The following is a 19,742-nucleotide window of genomic DNA, read 5'->3' on the forward strand; positions in this document are numbered from 1 at the left end:
TTTCTTCCCATGGGCGAGCAGCATGCCACAGTGTAGACTCACCGTGAACATTGTGTGTTCATTTGTCAAGGAGCATTTAGGTATTTTCTATCTGAGGCTATTATTAGTGAAGATGCTGTGGCTATGACAAACAAAGCGTTGCCTAGGCAGACGTTTTAATTATTGAAGAGAAAAATCCTTGTGGGGTGGGGATTGCTTGGTGTGTTAGCTTTCCTGTTGCTGTGACAAAACACTTGGCACAGACAAAGGGGGAAGCGTTCATTTGGGTCCCTGGTTTCAGTCCTTCATGATAGGAGGAGAGTGAGAGAGGATGCTTGTGATGTGGTACTTAAATATGCCTCCCTCTTGTTTGTTCCATCTGGGTCCCCAGTCCACAGGATGCTACTGTACACTTTAGAGTGGCCCTTGCCATGTTAGTTGATCCTCTCTGGCCTCCTTTGTCTGTTATCAAAGCATGCAAAGGGGTAAACAACAACAATAACAACAATACCCAAGAAGACCCTTTTACAGTGTCCCTTCACTGTTTCTTTGATAGCAGCTAGAAAGTCTCTCTCCTTTTTAAGACCATTCAGTGATTAGACCAAACTGTTGCATCAACTAGGCAATGTCCCCACTATAGGGAGGTCCTTCACCTTAATCATCTCTGCAAGGTTCTTTTGCCTTGCAAGTACATAACCAACAAGACCTGGGGGGTTCACAGTACTGTGGTTGCTCTGGTCTGAATGTCGGTGTCTCCCTAAATTCAGATGTCAAAGTCCAGGTGATGGTATTAGGAGATATAGTCAGGTTGGAGATATGGTCAGATCATGAGGGTCTGCCCTCAGCGGGGAGATAAGTGTCTTTATTAAGAGACTTGAAGGAGGCTGTAAGTTCTTTTTGCTGTGTGAAGACACACATGGTGATTTGAATATGCCAGGGAGTAGTAGTATTAGGAGGCATGGCCCTGTTGGAGTAGGTGTGTCACGGTAGGCATGGGTTTTAAGACCCTCATCCTAGTTGCCTGGAAGCCAGTCTTCCAGTGGCCTTCAGATGAAGATGTTGAACTCTCAGCTCTTCCAGTCCCAAGTCTGCCTGGATGCTGCCAAGCTCCCCACCTTGATGATAATGAACTGAACCTCTGAACCTGTCAGACAGCTCCAATTAAATCTTGTCATGGTGTCTGTTCACAGCAGTAAAACCCTAACTAAGACAACACAGAAGCCCCTGCCTGTAAGGAGGAGGCTGTCAGCAGACGCAGAGCCCAATGATGACTTGACTGAGAGCTTCTCAGCCTTTGTAGCTGTCTGTCTGCACCACACTTATGCCATTCACAAGCTATGCAGCCTCTGTGGACTTTTATTGTAGAAACTCAACTGCACTAAGTGGACCATCTTTGGAGGCTATTTGTATGCTTTCATATAAGGTGCCTGTTTTTTAAAAAAATGAGAATTTATGAAAATGTTGTGAGTCTCAGGAGATTATAGGAGAAAATATAGATGGGACTCAAAGTTACTCAGGAAGTATGAGGACTATTGGGATATTGGTAATGATCACTAAATGCTAATGATCACTACATGCTTATTTTATTGTGTGCTCTCTGTATCAAATAAATTCTTCGACATTTACACTGATTTCTGATGATTGTGCTAAGTTACACTTGAGAACGTAGGCTGCAGCATGTAGGTCACCGGTTCAAGGCCACACATTAACAGGGGGTGAACAGAGACTCCACAGGCTCCAGATCTGCTTTAGAGCCTGAATAACCTTGGAACCTGTATTCTACATGAAATGGAGTTAAAACCATGGACTTTTGCAAATATGACATTAAAAAAACCCAAAATCTTTAGAACTGGTTTCTGAAGGAGTAGTGACTTAAGCAACTTTTGAGATAGCCTTCCCCTATAGCCATCATGTGGCCATATGCTCAGCCTACCTTTTTAAAGACAAGAAAAGCACTTTAATACAGATGCAATAAATCTATTTCCTCACTTTAAAAAACTAGAATGTTTGGGGGATGACTCTATCGACTTTCAGAAAATGTGTGTATTTACTGGGCGCATGAAAATAATTCTTCAAGAATTAGGAAAAAGCATTTGCAGTGTTGGAAATAAAATAAATGGCCTAAATTGGAGTATGCAGAATCCAAGAGCAATTTTCTTAGTTCTGTCCTAAAATAAAAATTCAATGTATAATTATTTTTTCTGCAAAAAAAAAAACCTTTTAGAACTAAGACCATTAACATAGGAAATTTGGACATTTAGTGTTTAGACAACTGACCTTTCATAGAGAAAATGTGCAAGGACCCAGCTTTATTTTGAACAGTCTCCAGCCCTTCCCATGTTCGTCTGACTCTGTCTCACTGCCCTGCTGGTGCCATTATGATTTAAATGACCTTTATTTCTCCCCAAATCTCTAAAATATCTTCTGGCTTTCTCCCACGTCTCCCACGACCTGTCCTGTCTATTCTGCTCACAGCAGACAGGATGCCTCTTTAAAGTTAATTTGACCACAACACTCCTTTTCTTAAAGCCCTGTAGCTGTTCCCCCATCCCCAAAGTTCATGACCTTTTTCCATCAAAGCCTCAAGCCTAGATTTGAGGCTCCTTCTCTGAGGTCATCCTGGAAACCCCTTCCTTTGGCTCTCCAAGCTCCAGGCCATAACTTCCCAGATGCACTCACTCTCCTGAATTTTAGCTCCTACTGTTTACCATATGCTTATGATAATGCCAGGCACACAGGAGGCACTCAAGCCATATTTATTTAACACATTATTTTTCTGAAGATAGTTGTTTTCTTGACAAATAAAAGCCCAGTGTTAGGAATGTGTCACCTTTTTTAGAGTTGTCGGTCAGGGTGGTCCCATAAACCCCAAAGTATGACAAGGTACTGCCAACCCTCTTGGTTACTCTCTAGAACTTGACAGTCAGAGCCGATTGCTGGAGAGATCACAGGTTTGAGTCAAAGGCTATGGATATATTTGAAGCTGGAACTAACTTGGGAGCTTCCTTCTGACCCGTGAGCTTCCACATTTCTAGGAGGTGCTAAGCACGTTGCTGGGAGAGAGAAGAAATCAGCAGACTTTCCCAGATGTGAAACCTGAGAGCCACAATAAGGACTGGTCTGGCAAGATGTGCCCTCTGGTTTGACAGTGGCACAAATGACATGGGAACTGCCAACCACCCTCTCTTGGACATAAGGCCCACTCTCCTAGTGGCATTTGTATCTAACAGTGTTATTGGGACCAAGAATAGATTGCTAAGTAGGTTGCATTCCTACCAGTAAATATTATTTTAGAAATTATGAAAAACATTACATAGAAAAAAAAAAAGAAAAAAGAATGTTACAAAGAGCATCTGTTTTCCAAAATATAGCTACTGTTAGCAATTAGTTGGTTTTCTTTCAGGTCTCCATAATAGTATATTTTATCTTTTGGTAAAATTAAACATATTCTTCACATAAAATTTATAGACAGCCTTAAGATATGGCATTATGCTGGAAGCATCTTAACATGATGGATACCTTTTGTTTCGACACTTCCTTTGCTAAAGTATAACATTTGCTGCTCTGTTTCTTGTTTCCAAGTCACTCATATGATTAATAAGTTGATTGTAAAAAAAATAGGTTATTTTATATAGCTTAGTAAAATAATAATTGTGTGTTAATTATCTAAAGAGTATGGGGTGATCGACATCATTTAAAGTAACTGACATTAAAACAGAGATTCACTTCATAGAGTATTAAATATATCAAGTAGTTTTGAAAAAAAATGTCTGTAGTGGCTGACATAATTTCCTGAAGGAATAATTTTCCAAACCATGTTTACTGTGTTGGCATGTCAATATTTCAGGTGCTGGGCCTACTGAATTTGTACTCGGACACTTTAAAATTGTTTTATATTCAGTTCAGGCATTACCAAAATAGCAGCATGCTTTCAGTTACCTAGAAAAATGTACGTTATTAAAATACTCTTTATATGCAACCCTGGGAACATATCCCACGCATAATGTATTCATAAAAAGTTCATTTTATTTACTGCTTGTCACTTAATGTATCACAGGGAAGCTCAGTGCTGATGCACTTCAGTTGAATTATGTTTTTCTTTTTGACAGAATGGGGAAATATATTTGCAAAAATGAATAAACACACCTTGAGCTGTCTAATTTTTTTTGAGAAGGAGGCAGAGAGAAACACATTAACATTATTCTGTTATTAAGACATCGATAGCAAGAGACATTCCGGACAGTTAATGGCTATTTGTTTTCTAAATTGGGTGCCTGAAGTATTTTATGTCAAAACTTGATGACAGTGACTTTAGCAATCAGCAAACACACAGACAAATATTATCCAGAGTTGCAGTTTTGTAAAGTGGATATGGAAGGAATTGTTGGCTTTTCTAGCATCTAGTCTTTTGATGTTTAATTCAAAGAAATTGAGACATTAATTTTCATAATTGACGGCTATGGCAGATTTTCTGTTCTCCCAGTTTGAATAGAGACAGTGATTATTTCACGGGACAGAATGTGTCGGTACAACATTTGAAAATTTGTTTCGAGCTACATTGGCACGGAACTAGTCAAATTAAATTTATTTCCCCACTCATCTAGTTTTATTAGTGAGAGGATAGAAGGAGAAGAAATGAGCCATGCAGCTCCTGTAACCTTGAAGATGAGTGCCAATGTCTGCAGTTACAGTGCCTCTCTGATGGGTGCTAAAATCCAGGTAACATCCCTGTGAACTACTTAGAATCCTTTACAATGTGGAGACCTGCACTCCACACGCCCCCACCCACCTCAACTTCCCCCATTTGGAACAGTGTGCCAGAGTTCCAGGAGAGAAAACGAATAGACTGCTCACTGGAATCCTTCATCATTACAGGAAACAAACAACAAAGTACAAAGCCAAATGCAAAACTCTAAGCATACCTTATAAGCCAGCATTTCAGGGCCATATCAAGAATCATCAAACGAGGAGGTTGATATGGCTGATGTTAGGATGCTTAGGAGGCAACCAGGAGACTGAAGATCAAGAAGTCACCATGGTTTGGAGAGCAACTTCCAGACCTGAGTTGGGTAGCTTCAGTCCTCCCACCACATATGATAGATACTCCCTGCGTTGATTTTGGCAACTGCAGTTGAGGAAGAGGATCTTGGTACCTTGAGGGAACCAAAGTTACCAGATAGATGTGGGAGCTCCAATTTGACATGATGGTGCTCTATACAAAAATTTTAAAAAATCTGTGCGGGAAGAGTTCCAGGGGATCTGTGATGGTTTGTATATTCTTGGACCCGGGAGTGGCACCATTTGGAGGTGTGGCCTTGTTGGAATAGGTGTACCTGGTTGGAGTAGGTGTGTCACTGTGAGTGTGGGCTTAAGACTCTCACCCCAGTTGCCTGGAAGTCAGTCTTTCACTAGCAGCCTTTGGATGAAGACATAGAACTCTCAAGTCTGCCTGTGCCATGCCTCTCCTGGCTTGCTCAGCCTGCTCTCTTATAGAACCAAGACTACCAGCCCAGAGATGGTCCCACCCACAAGGGGCCTTTCTCCCTTGATCACTAATTGAGAAAATGCCTTACAGTTGTATTTCATGGAGGCATTTCCCCAACTGAAGCTCCTTTCTCTGTGATAACTCCAGCTGTGTCAAGTTGACATACAAACCCAGCCAGTACAGGATCTAAAACCATCTTTCAGCCTTGAGAGCACTGCACACGTACACATAAAGACAAAACACCCACACATGTAAGGTAATAAAAGAAAAATTTAAAATATGTAAGAAGTACAAAACACAGTAGGTCCAGGAGAACAGATATTGTCACACATCTCCTATGACAACATTTGTGGTCTGGAGTCTGGGAAGAACTCGACATATATCAGATTCTAATAACAAAAGCTGGAGACAGCAGTGGACAGCACCACCCAGGGTCTCAGAGATTCTTATTGTATCACGTTAGAAAAAATATAGACAAAACCATATATATATATATACATATATATATATATGTGTGTGTGTGTGTGTATACACACACATCTATCTATCTATCTATCTATCTATCTATCTATCTATCTATCTATCTATCTATCTATCATCTATCTATCTTCTGGTATTAAGTATTTCGTTTCCAGACAAGGAGATTAAAGCTTAAGCCCTGGATGTGTTAAATATAGTTAGTTCTCTGTAATCTGCAGAATCTTTGAGCAACACTGCACCATCTCTTATACAGCAGTTTACATTGTATTTGGGACCCTGTGCACAGACTATGCAAATACCCTCGCTGTTTTACTTTATACAAGGACATGAGCATCCATCCACCACAAGGGACCTGGAATTAATCTCCTCTGGATTCCAAGGTCCCAAGCGTTCTTTTATTTTCTTGTTTTGAAGTAGGTTCCCCACCCACCCACCACCTTCTTCAGTGTTATCATACACACATCTTGTGGATGTGTGGAATGCCAGGAGCCCAGACAGAAAGGACATTTGCTGCTGAGCATGTCAGGCATCAATGGAACAGAGCTATCTCTGTCTTTTTCTAGCGGTTGTATACTGCTTGCTACCCAACGCTCCTCCCCCCACCCCCATTCATAGGGCACCTGTTAGTCAGTTTGTAGTTGGTGATAAACGCTTTATTCCCAGTCTGGCTTCTTCCACCGCCTTCAGAGGGCAGCCTGAAGCAGCGGTCCCCTTGAGCTCTCTGGTGGGTCCAGAAGAAGTTCCGCCCCCTGCTGGCGGAACTTCCTCCAAGCCAGGTGGATGTTGCCGCGGGAAGCAAGGTGTGGTGACACCGCCCAGAGTCACCCCTGTAGCTTCCCTTTAGGTGCACGGGAAGTATGACCATCAGCACTGCCCTACCTCGCCAAGACTTCTCAAATCTGCCTAGTGTAGGCTCTGGGATGCTCCGAGGAAGGATCCGTCACTGAGTTTCAGAAAGAATCAAATACACGTATCCAGAGGATGTGGCGGCAAGTCCAACACTTATTTTTGTGTGGTCCTCCAAATGCCCAAAGAGGCTTATCAAACTTGGCTCCCAGAAACAGCTCCGGATATTTTATATTTCCTCAAGGTAAATGTTTAATTCACTGGTAACAATCTTGGGTTACATGGGTAGTATACTTACAATTTTTCTAGGATGTTTGTGGTTTAAAAGGCATCCTTAAATATCATTGGCAAAATTTAGTTTAATGGGGAATGCTCAGGTTTTCTTTTTAGTTGAATATAATGATGATATAAACAACTTTCTTGTTATTAATAAAACAATTCTATATTTATTATTTTAATATAAATGAATGTGCATTTAAGTATATTTGAACATATATCTAATTATTAAATATAGTTTTGAAGTATATAGGAATCGTATTATTGTGATAATAATGATAAACCTGCCAGTATATTTAGGAAAAGGTAGCTGATACTTTAAAAAGTCACTGGTGGCTGGCAAGATGGCTAACTGTGTAAATGAACTTGCTTTCAAGCCTGGCACACTTGAGTTTGATTCCCAGATCTACATAGAAGGCGAGAATTATCACTGCGAATTATCCTCTGACCTTCACGTTCATGCCCACCTTCCACATAAAATAAACAAATGTAAAATTTAAAATTTTTTCTGGATAAGATTTTGCCATATGTTTTCTTTTTAAATATTCCCATCTTAACAAAATAGTAAATAATGTTTTAATTAGGCATGTTCTGTTTCAAACTACCCAGTTATCCACTTCACTGAACAAATGGAGGCGAATTTGATTTGTTTGGGAAATATTCCTGAGGTAACTCAGTATGGGTGTTAAGTCCTGTTGAAGATATAAGTGGGAATGTGGCTCCTAAGGCCAAAGTTCTCTACGAGCACAGAAGACGTCATGTACAGAGGGGCGGTAGATGGGAGGACTTCCGGGAGAAAGATTCCATCCTGAGTGCTTTTGTGAGGCGTGTCTTCCACTGGCCCCTTTCATGCACTCACAAACATTCTTGGCCACAGAGAATCAACAGTAGCGTTATGTCATGTTAGACTTAAATGAGACAGGAAACAGTTCAGTACACCAGAAGAAATCTGTTTCCCAGAATGCCATTCAAATTGTGGGAAATAATCCCCTCCTGAAACCAACAGCGAATACTAGCAAACCAACAAGTCTCTTGGGAGATGAGCACAGAATGGCAATAGCTGTACCTATGACAGAACGGGACGGTTTTGAAATGTTAAAGATTGTAACATCATCCTGAGTCAGGAGATGGGACTGGGATTATCATTTTACCCCTTTATCCAGAAAATACCTCCTGCTCACCGAGGCCCAGGGGGTGGGACGTCAAGAAGGCTCTTGGTAATCTTGGCAGAGTCAGGACTCTTGTTTGGCGTGTGACCACCCGCCTGTACTCACCCTTCAGTGCTGAAGTCGTTCTACTAATGTCTGTGCCAACCTTTTCCGTTTGGTTAACGTTTTTACATCTTTCCACACACTCCCTGGTTCGTGGACACAATCTAGCACTCAATTCTTTTCAGATTCCTGCCCTTTTCTCTAGTAGCTCATTTTGACCCCCTAACCATAACCATAGCTGCTAATTTTCATGGTTTGTTATTGTGAGTGAGTGTACCACCCTTAAAATGTCAATTTCTAAAATGCTGTCAGCAACTGCTATTTTTAGCTCACTGCCTCTAAGACAGTTTTCTGCCCCTTGGGCAGTTGCAGTCTAGTGACCTACATTATTTTTAATGTTGCCCCGCCCTCTAGCTCCTGCCTTCAGTTTATTCATCACCTTCAGATGACATTGCCCATTAACTGGCTTCTTTGCTCGAGTCTCTGCTTGGGTAGCATCAGTGATTTGCATAGATATCCTATGGTTAAGGGTGTGTCTCTGGACTTGATCTCATGGAGTCTAACATCTACCAGGTATTCCATGTTGGATAAGCTTTTTAGCTGCTGGGAGCCTCACTTTTCTCATAGCTCAGGAGCACGTTGTGGGCTGAAAAGCATTTATAAAATCAAAAGGTTAAACTAGTGTTTGCCACATGATAGACATTCAATATGTGTTTCCCGAGCTTGCAGCTGGTGATTGCCGGTGAACCCAGTAGACAAGCCTCTTAATTTTCATGACAGTCTTTCTCAGGGGGATCCTTAATAGTTCTGTGAGATTTCGTTGATGGAAACTCCTGTTTCCTTATTGACTTCTGTTTACACTCCCATAGAGATTTCTAAGTGATACATTGTTTCATTTTCTCAGCTTACCAACTCCTTCCTGTCCCTCATTCTTAGTTGATGGCTTTGCTTCTTGACTCAGTGAGACAGAGACCCCTCAGAAGAGCCTTCCTCACCTCCTCACCTCTGTCTCCTTCCACAGTGTATCCCTGCCCCACACTTTACAACTCTCTCTCCACTGGGCACCGGATTCTGCATCTTGATTTTCTCCAGAACTCTGCTATACTTTCTGTCTCACCATCATATCCTAGCATGCTCTCTCTCCGCTGCAATGGGCTGTCATGTAAGTCAGCCCAGAAGAGAAATTTCTCTTTTCTCTGCCCTCAGTAGCTACCAAATTGTTTGGCATCCATTGCAGCCAATGTCTTTATAGTTTCAACTTTCTTCCAATTAAACTTTCATTTGGGTTGGAGTCTTCTCTGGGCCTTTAAATGATGATTTGGAACTATTAATTCATATCTAAAATTCTTCTAGAACTCAGTTCTTAACCACCTTGGTCTTGGGGTTGATTGCAGAGGCCAGAACTGGGAGATATTGTTTTCATAGGCTCCCCACAAGGCCATGACAGCTGTGTCATGAAGGGAATTAGAATCTGAGGGAACAGGCAAAGCCACTCAGCATCATTTTATACTGAATTCTATTTAATATGAAAAAATTTAATGGAAGCAGTTTTACTTATGATAAATTCAGTCCCCTGAAATGTTTTCTGGGCAGTGGGGAGAGGGAGAGCTTTAAATGACCAGGCAGAGGCTATGTGGTGATTTGTTCTCGGAATCGGGCTATTATCCTATTTTAATTAATGACAGACTGAGAGCGACATCAGTGTTAGAGGTGCGACCAGAGTTCTTGGTCATTCCAGGTTTTTAATTAAGGTATTTGCCTCCCAGATTGAAATACAATAAAGAACAAAGTGTGGCTGGCTGCAAGTTTAAAGGGCATTCAAGTGGGAAATTGCACGGAAGGTGATAAAAGAAACCACAGAACACAGCTTCCCTCGGCCTTTCCCGCTTAACTCCTGAAGAGCCCGCTGGTGTTCAGTCCCACAGGTCTCAGGACTCTCCAGACAGCCACACCAGGATTCTTGGTATTGGTACAATTAGATTGTTTCCTTTGGAAACTGAGTTTTGTTGAAGAGTCAAATAGAATACAAGGGGATAGTTGTAATTTTATTATTATTATTTTTTTACCCCAAGTCCAAAGCGGACAGTTTAAAGCAAATGCTTGATTTTAAAATATCATTATAATAAAATTAGTTTTAACCACTTTATCAATTTTCTGTTATACAACACAGACTTGAACATAATCTGTCTATTTAAACATGGGTTTGAGGAGTTCTCAGAAAGTTGGAAGACTGGACATATAATTTACATAAAAATACCCCAAAATTAGTGGCAGGAGATTATCAATCACTTATAACTGCTAACTATACCTTTTAGATATTTTATCTAGTGAAGTGACTGGCCGAGATGCTTTTACTCCCTTTCACAGTAAGAGACTAATTTCAGGAATGATTGATAGCTCTTTTTTTTTTTTTCATGAAAATGAGAAGCATGTTCACAATGCTTTTACTCCTGAAGGGGAATAATGAAATACTAGGTCCTCTATGCGACTCTTTTGAGCCACTTTCTTGTTTAACCACAGCCGGAGTTAAGAAGTAGATTACGTGAGCCTTGTGCTTCATGCTTTGGGTTGCATGGGTACAGGCCTGAGTGGCATTTTCAATTAGAGGTTTCTGCAGTGCACTGTCAAATGACTTTCTCCATTCGGCAATGTGTTTTGTATGTGATGTCTAAATCCTTGAACTCCTGAGAGCTCAACACATCAAGTTTTATACTCGTATACTTGTTTATTTCTTCTCCACACACAAACTTATGAGAGTGTTGGTTTCCGTCTAAGAAAACGGAGCTGCTAGAGAGTGGATGTTTGATCCGTGCATGCAGAGAGGCTATCCTGACAACCCTTTCTACCATCATCTGAGCCCCAGCAGATGTTGGCCCTCTTGAGCTTTCTGCTTTTCTATAGAAATCATCACATCCATTTGTTGGTTAAGAGTTGGTAAGTGATTTTGTAGTCAAGAAGTAATGTAGGGGCCAGTCTCTAAACGTGGCCAAAAATCTCCCATAAAAACCAAAAATACAAGCCTGAGGCAGAAAATTCAGGCATCAAAGTGCTTACGGCGCAAGCTAGGGCCTGCGTTTGATTCCAAGCACCCACGTAGAAAGCCAGGAACAACACAAGAGTTTATAATTCCAGTGCAGAGGAGGGAGGCAGAGACAGCAGGTCATGGACACTCTGAGCCATTCTAAGACCCTGTGTCCAAACTAGGAAGCACACAAGCAAGCAAGCAAAGCAACCAAAACTCCAACAACAACAACAACAACAAACCTAAGGCAGAGGACTCCCGAAGACCCACACATACCCCCTCTTCCTGCACCACACAGACTTTCCACATGCATACACACTCATATATAACTTCTCTACCTTCTTGCTCCTCTCGCAGACTCCCCACGTGCACACACACCAACATTCCTCCCCTACCTGCATCTCTCACAGAATTTTCTTCCATGGCTGCTGCTTGAATCTGCTGCAAACAGATATTTATGCTTCAGGCAAGAGTGTTGGGGAGCTAGGCACCGAGAGGACCCCACTGAGACTCAGGGCATCTTCCTGGAAGTTATTATGTTCTCTAGCATGATTTATGGAGGGAGGGGTTGAGGTTTCCGTCATGGAAGCAAGCTGCTTCTTTAGTTTTCTTTGCTTAAAGAAGGGGGAAAAATAAGGTTTTTCAGACAAACAAACCAACCTCCAGAAGTCCTCACTGATAGACTGTTTTGCTGGCGAATTCCAACAAAATCACACCATACAACAGGTCTCACATGGGAGGTTTATTAAAGGGAGGGGTAGGGCGGCACAGAGGCTGCCACTGGATGGAGGAAGGGAAGACAGGAAGGGGAAGCGGGGCATGGTGTGGCACATGCACAGGAGGACATGCAGCAGATGCCACAGTGAGAATGTGTGGCCTCTGAGCAGATAGTGAGGATGTGGGTTTGTTTTTTCTGGTTTTTTTTTTTTTTTTTGGTCTGGTCCCTTTGGGCTGATGTAAAGGTGCCTGATGGTCCCACTGTCACAGGGTCCCTCGGGGCTGACCATGGAGGAGCCTGAATGCCAACATTCCTCTCTTTTTCCTATCATAAAGAGAGAGCTAAAGGGGGAGCCATGGCAAGGCAGGGTAGGAGTGTTGACTCTCTTTGTTTCCGGCTGTCTAAGGCCATTGCCCATTTTGGGGTGCAGTTGATCCTTGCCATCAGGACACACTCAGTAGTTGTTGGCATCGGACTCCTCTCTGGCCAGCTGTTGGTGATCCTAGAAGAGGAACTGATTCGTGAGGAACTGATTTGCTGTTTGGTCGAATTTTTTTTTTTTTTTTTTTTTTTGGTTTGTCATTGGAGGAATGTGGAGAAGAGGTTGATGAGGTAGTGTGCAAATAATAAAAGCAGAAAAATATGAAGAAGAGGGGTCAGGAAGGGCAGTATGCATTTACACGTGGGGTTTTCAAAGGTCCAGGGATCAGAGGCATTGAGCTGTTCCTTATACGTTTGGAGGTCTATATTTGAATTTTGTTTTTTACTATACCTGACTGGTTGACATAGAAGCAGCATTCCTCTTGGAGAAAAAGGCAAAGGCCACCCTCTTTAGCTGTAAGAAGGTCTAATTCCCATTGGTTTTGCAGCACCACGGCAGCCAGGGAATCGATCTGTCCTAGGAGAGTAAGTGTTGTCTGGGCCACCTGTTAAATCCTAAACAAACTGGGAAGAGGAAAGATTGTTCCCAGGTTAGAGAGGTGGCCAGCCCCGCTGTCCATGTGGCAACACCATAGTTCCTGTAACAGCCAGAAGGGGCAGGGTTTGAATTGCCCTTTTACTATGCCAGGAAGCTGTTGAGTTCAAGACTAGGATAAGTAGGGTCTCCTATCCATGTATCATTCCTAATTTAGACAGGAGAAACTCTAGTATGCAAACTCTTGGTCAGCTGGCGGGCAGATGATGATACACCTGAGTACCACAAAGAATTGGCATGTTCTGGACTGTAGGGCACTGTGGTTGAGCTGTGGTATTGGGAGTTATGGTTTTGTTACAATCTAGGGAGCGTTAAGCTTCTATGGAATGTGTCCCGGATGCCCTAAAGCAGTCTGCTATGCCAAAGAGGCTGACGTAGAAAAGGTAGAAGGTCGTGGCAGTACCAGGGTCAGGGCAGTTGGTAAAAGGTGAAGCAAGGTTACGTGACAGGGTCACTGGAGAAGCTATAAGTGGCAATTATGAGCCGGTTCCAGGGGCACACATAGCCAGCCATCTTTCAAGTGGCCAGTTTGGGTGACATTAAGGAGCTGATAGGATGAGGTCTGGGTCTGGAGAAGAAGGTAAAGTGACAGATTAGTACTATTTAGAAGAGGGGATGTCAAAGAAGTAATGACCTTAGAGAAGTGTTTAATTCTCCCATTTCTCTTACTTCCAGAGATTGGATAATTAGGACTTTTTTTTTTTTTTTCTGGATGTGAATCATGCTTTTCAGGAGCTCAGATTTGTTGGTGTGGTAGAATATATTACCACAGTGCCTGTTTCTCACCCGGGATTCCATGAATCCTGGATATAGAAGAGGGTCTGATGTTGTAGAGAGAAGAGATGATTGGTCTGAGCTGTCGACATATGTAGTTGCCAAGGCCAATATGGGCAGCTCCCCATATCTGTCTGGCCATTCCTTACAACAATCCTTTGGTCAGAAAAGAAGAAAACAAAACAGTCATGATATTTAGAAAGAGTAGTAGATATAGGGGTGACGGTAATTCTGATTGTCTTCTGCCATCGGGCTAGAGAGCGATTCTCTGTTCTTATCTGGATAGACTGTCATAAAAGAGGATTTCTTGAACCTCAAATCTCTGTATGTAAGGGTTATGCTGAATAAAAATGAACAGGAGAGGGAGAAGGGGAAACCCATGGCCAGTAGGGCTGAGCACAGCTACAGGAATGGAGCCTCATTCTTACAGAATTGAGGACAAGGTTTTAATGTCTTCTGAAGTTCCATGGCGCAGGGTCCTATTGGAGTTGATGTGTAAGGTGTGTGAGAGGTGGAGGAGTAAAGGGATTGAGGTGGGAGGTGAACCCAGTGAGAGCAGCCCTCAAGCTTAGCAGCTGTGGGGGTCATGAGAATTACCTTGAAGGGGCCCTGCCATTTAGGGGAAATGGGTGAGGTGTGATGGTTCGGAAGGGAGGGAAGGACCTGATCTCCAATGCTGATAGGGAGTGGTGTAGCTTAAATGTTCCAAAGACCTACTTATAATGAGGGTTCATAAACACTTTACCATCCCTTTTTGCCCACCACCCACCAGAGGGCGTGGAAAGGAAAGTTATTAGGTTACAGGGGAAGTGCACCTGTTTAGAAATTATTCTTTGAGCAAATTCCATTTGCCTTGTCAGGAAATGAGTTCAGTTCACAGGTCAGCAGCGGCAGTTCAATCCACTCGAAAACTTCACAGATATACCAGCAGTCCAGTTTGGTAGTGTTGGGACAGCAGCAGTGATAGCAGGAACAGTCAGGCCTCAGCCATATCGGTGCGAGTCAGCAGGAGGGATTAGGACCAGCAGCAACACCTGAAGGAGTTCTCTACTGTGCCTCTCTCAATGAATTGAAGATCAGAGAAGACTGAGACCGACAAGAATTGTACAACTAGCTCTATAAGCAAGCCCGCCAAGCCTCCATCACTGTTGAGTCCTATTTAAACTCCCTACAAACATCACATGTTCTCCACATGTCTCAACTCAGCACTGAGTCTCTTAGCAAAAGTCCAAGTGAGTTTGTATCAGCTGACATCACTCTGCCAATCAGCCAGCGTACAAGGAAGCTGCAAGAAGCCATAGGAACCTTTAAAGTTTTTTTGATGCATTTCTCTCTTTGGAGTCATGAAAAGTGGAGCTCAATTACACAATACATGTGTGTTGTTAGCAAAGAATCCTTCATCATGCATCCTTTCATGTGCTTGCTTTAGCAGAACATCCTCTCTCCTGTCTGCTTCAGTGAAACATTCCTTCACAAGTCTTCCTTGGTCTTTTATCTGTGACCACTTCAGGAAAACACTCCTTTATGTGTTTGCCCCAGCAAAACCCTATCCAACACAACTGACTCTCCAAAGAAATCAGAAGTTCCCACTTCAGAGTGGACAGGAGATAGTGCGTGACTATGGTAGACAGTGACCAGTAAAGTTCCATAGGAGGGAGGGAGCAGAGATGACAGAGCTAGTAAGTGGGTGATCAGGGAGGAGAGAGGGTTTGTGTGAAAGACTGGGAGTCATATATATATATGACTCCCAGTATATATATATATATATATATATATATATATATATATATGTATGTATGGCAAGTGAGACTATAAGATTCTTTAATAAAGGTGGAGGAGCTAGAGGTATAGGATCCCAGTCTTTTTTCTATTTGTGAAAGTTCACTGAATGAAAAGGAGACATGTACCCTTATTAGACCATATTAGACCATCTATCTCAGCAACTTCCTGCAAAGGAAAAGCCAACGCTGGGTTAGGCTGGGTAGGGGAAGAACAGGGAGGGGGCATTGGCTGGAGAGGGAGGGAGGGAGGGAGGGAGGGAGGGAGGGAGAGAGGGAGGGAGGGAAAGAGAGAGAGAGAGAGAGAGAGAGAGAGAGAGAGAGAGAGAGAGAGAGAGACTAGCGTGGGACTGTTAGAGCTGCCTGTAGCTAGGGAGGGAGAAGAGGAGTCTGGAGAAGCCGGGTGAGGAGAGGAGACTGAAGAGGCAGCGGAACAGGGGAGGCTGCAGAGGAAGCTGGGAGCTGTTGGTGGGGGATGGTAAGGAGGGGGTTCATTAGCTGGGTCAAGGACAGTGCAAGTTTCATCTGCTTGAGATTTCATAGCTAGGAGGAGCTGCGTTGGGGAACAGGAAGGACAGAGAAGGTCAGAAAGAGCCTGAGCATAGGAAACCCTCCATTTTCTGAATGGTTGGCACTAGCGGTGAGGATCCCTTGTAATAATAGGAACAAAAAGTACCACTAGACAGCCATTTAGAGATGTTATCTAGCGGGTACTGAGGTCAAGTCTGACTGCAAAGGCTTATGAGTCTGGAAGGTGTAGGCATTGGAGGTTCTCCAGGAGGCATCCCAGTGGGGAGCCTGGGGGTACAGATGAAGACCCAATTCCCATGCGCGAGAAAAAAAGGTCGTTATTTTCTACCACTAGCGGCAGCCCCAGGGTAGAGAAAATGATAACAGACCAAGTGGGGTGCAAGCTGCTGAACAAGTTGTCCCAAGGCAGCCAGGGACCAATAGGGCAGACGCTTGGAAAAGCACAGGTCACCTGGTACCAGGATTTTCTGGAGAGAAGGGAAGGAAGAGCTGTGCCTTGGAAAGAGAAATCTTGCCCCGGGGGACGAGGTCCTACAGTGGGGGTGTTAGAGAGAAGGGCCAGCCTTGGCTGTGAAGACTGTGTCTGGGGGGGTGGGGGTGGCCTCAGTCCCAAAGGACACCAGAGGGACTCCAGGAGCTCAATGGTGGATTCCTCAGGTCCAAGGGGGGAGTTTACACAGACCAGGAGGTGAAACTCACCAATCAGCCTGAGTTGAATGCAGTGATCTAGTGATCCAATGGATGGAAAGTGAACCCCTGTAGCAGGCGGACTTGTCAGGATAGGGTCCCGGCATGTGGGTTTACCCCACACTGACCGGTGCAGGTGCACCAGGACAGAGAATCTGAGTCTCAGCACCACTGATGGAACGAAACAGTGAATGCCAACCGAATCACACAGTGCAACAGGTCTCATGCGGGAGGTTTATTAAAGGCAGGGATAAGGGGGCGGGGCACAGAGGCGCATCTGGATGGAGGAAGGGATAAAGGGAGGGGAAGGAAAGCTGGCACTCTTTTCAGGGCCCTGGCGCATGCACAGGAGGACATGTGGCAGAAGTGACAATGGGAATGTGTCTCTCTGGGTAGCTAGTGAGGGTGTGTTTTGTCGCCTGGTCCCTTTGAGCTGACCGTGAAGGTGCCTGATGGTTCCATTGTTTCAGTCTCCCAGGGTTGGCCTTGGAAGTGCCAGATGGCCAACACTCATCCTTACAGCATTGCAAATGGACAAACAAAACAAAACAAAACAAACAAAAAACCCAACAACTTTAATCTCTTTGGTCAAGAGATGAAATTATAATGACAGATTCAGAACCGGAAGCCCCCTGACAGGAGCTTGATAAAGGATAGTCAGGAATAAACGAGCTTCCCAATTGCTTGGTGCAGGTGTGGGAGCTGTCCGGAGACCTTTAGAGCTTTCTCTCAAGTGTTTATCAGTTCGGCCCAGCACAACTGCTATTGCAACCAATTCCACCCAGCAAATACTCTAAATGTCATGCTTCCCTGTGGTTGGTGAGGGAGTGAGACAGCTTTGCTTTTCAAAGAGCTGATTAGGCTCTAGGAGTAGACAATCAAACAGCTGTCTATAATGATTCAGAAGTTCAGTGGGCTTCACGTCGATAGTCCAGTGGATCGGAGTGAGGCATTCCCAGGGCATTAGTGAAACACACTGGGTGGGTCTGTGAGGGTGTTTCCAGAGGGGGCTAACGAGGGACGAAGACCCCCATTCCCATGCCAAATGTGGCAGCACCACTCCAGGGCTTAGGGGTGCTCTAGTCTTGAATAAAAAGAAAAAAAAAAGGAGGAGCCTTTTTCTCTGCTTCGGAATTGGTGGAGCCTTTCAGTTCTATCATCATAGTCTTGCGTCATGTCGTCGTGTCTCCCACCATGTCTTTCTTGCGATGATGGACTGAACCCTCAAACCATGAGCCAGAGCACGCTTTCCCTTATATTACTTTGTTCAGGTATTTGATCAGAGCATCGAGGAAAGTTAACTAATACGAATTACTCGGTAGGGTGTGGATCACGGTGTGCTAGGGAGCACAGCGGGAGAGGGTGTTTAATTCTACAGGTGCGAGGGAGGGCGTCCTGGGAACTCTCACTCTCTCAGGGCTTTTCGGGATCCACAGTAGTACCGAAAGTGTGTTGAAAGATGTGTTGGAGATAAGGTGATCCAGGATTGCACATCTGTGTTTGACCACTGGTGAGAGGAAGTGAGTGGAAAGTATTCATCCCTTTCTCTTTCATGTAAGAGTCTAAAATATCCCATGAGCTCTCTCTCACACTGGCTTAGGACCCACCCAGTCCTTCTGAGCTTTCTTCTGCCTTAACACATTCTGTGACTACAATTTCTAAAGTGTCCCGAGGACGGGCTAGGTATTTATGGCATATATACACGTATCTTTTCTTTTGTTTTGTTTTGTTTTCTCCTGAGGCTACCAAGTAGCTCACAGCAGCATTTTGATAACTGGTTAGATGCACTGAGTGGAAGAAAAGAAATGTATGTTTCCTTCCCGTGACCTTGCTTCTTCTCACACATGGTTAACTCACTCCCTTTTTTCTGATGACAGATATTAAAGGCAAAATTCCATAGCAAATTTCTAGAAACTCTGTCTTAGCCTCGCTCCATCTTTCTTTTCTTTTTTTATAAAGAGGAATGGAAAAGATGAGACCTCTGCATTTATTCTTGTCCCGGGCTTTATCTCTTTTCAGATTGGTTCTCCGTTTCCAGGGAAACCACTAATAAAGACATTCAGCTTGTTATTTTTCTCATTCTGTAACTCCGAAAAATCACCTGGCTTCTAGATTACATCGGATAATGGAGATATTTACTGCTTGACACATGAAATAATCAATCATTCAATGAAGCAGGAATTGACCATGAAATTCAATTCTGTTTCTTTTCTAAGAGGATCAAAGCCTTTCCCTTGATACTTTTGTCCACAAGATGGCGCTAAAGTCCTGCTGATTATTTGGACTGTCCTAGCCCAAAATGGTGCTGTACTTTTAAAAGAGGCCCCCCTTTCCTCTTCCTTACACATAAAAGTGCCATCCAAGAGAGAACACAAACAGCCATTTCATAGTAGGCCACATTCATCACACAAGTTTGGAGGTGCTCATAATTACAACCATAGGCCGGCCAACAACATGAATGGACACACCCTAGATTCCAAGCAGAAATGAGTAACAGGCTTTGAGATTGGTGTTTTTACTTCAAAAATTGCTTATCAAGGAAAATAAAGATAGCTAAATGTAATGTCTAGTTAGAAATCATTTTAATGGAATCACACATAGCATGATGATAGTTTTCAGTCTCACTTGAGGCTTGAATGCTATTGAGACACTGGACATTTTTAGAAGTCTAAAATAATAATTATGATAGTAGGTAATTATTGTAATAATTTCTATGGGGGTGGTGCATTTATTTTTTCTATTTTTTTTTAAAATTCACTGTGTAAATGGTGATTGCCGTGAACTCACAGAAGGGCCATCTCTGCCTTCCCTCCACCTCTCTGATAGCTCACCAAGGACAGTGTTAGCTGTGTCTAGTCTAGCAGCACAGTCTTCAGAATGCCCCCCACTTCCAGCACCACAGAATTTTTCCAGCAGATTCCCAGTGAATTTGCATTTGAATTAGTGTCCTCAGGATTTCTATCCAAGAGGACAAAATCT

The 19,742-nt window shown here is 43.3% G+C and overlaps 1 protein-coding gene across 1 annotated transcript in view; it reads left to right on the forward strand.

Annotated features, from left to right (window-relative positions):
- The first annotated feature begins 6,928 nt into the window (after positions 1-6,928).
- Nell2 (neural EGFL like 2) overlaps positions 6,929-19,742 on the forward strand; it is a 376,172-nt gene continuing 363,358 nt past the window's right edge. The window contains exon 1 of the mRNA XM_085831509.1: positions 6,929-7,034. The gene's annotated coding sequence lies outside the window, so the exon portion shown is untranslated. The remainder of the gene's footprint in view (positions 7,035-19,742) is intronic.

This window comes from Mus caroli, unplaced genomic scaffold (assembly GCF_978045245.1).
Source record: "Mus caroli unplaced genomic scaffold, Mus_caroli_1 scaffold_16, whole genome shotgun sequence".
Taxonomy (NCBI): Eukaryota; Metazoa; Chordata; class Mammalia; order Rodentia; family Muridae; genus Mus; species Mus caroli.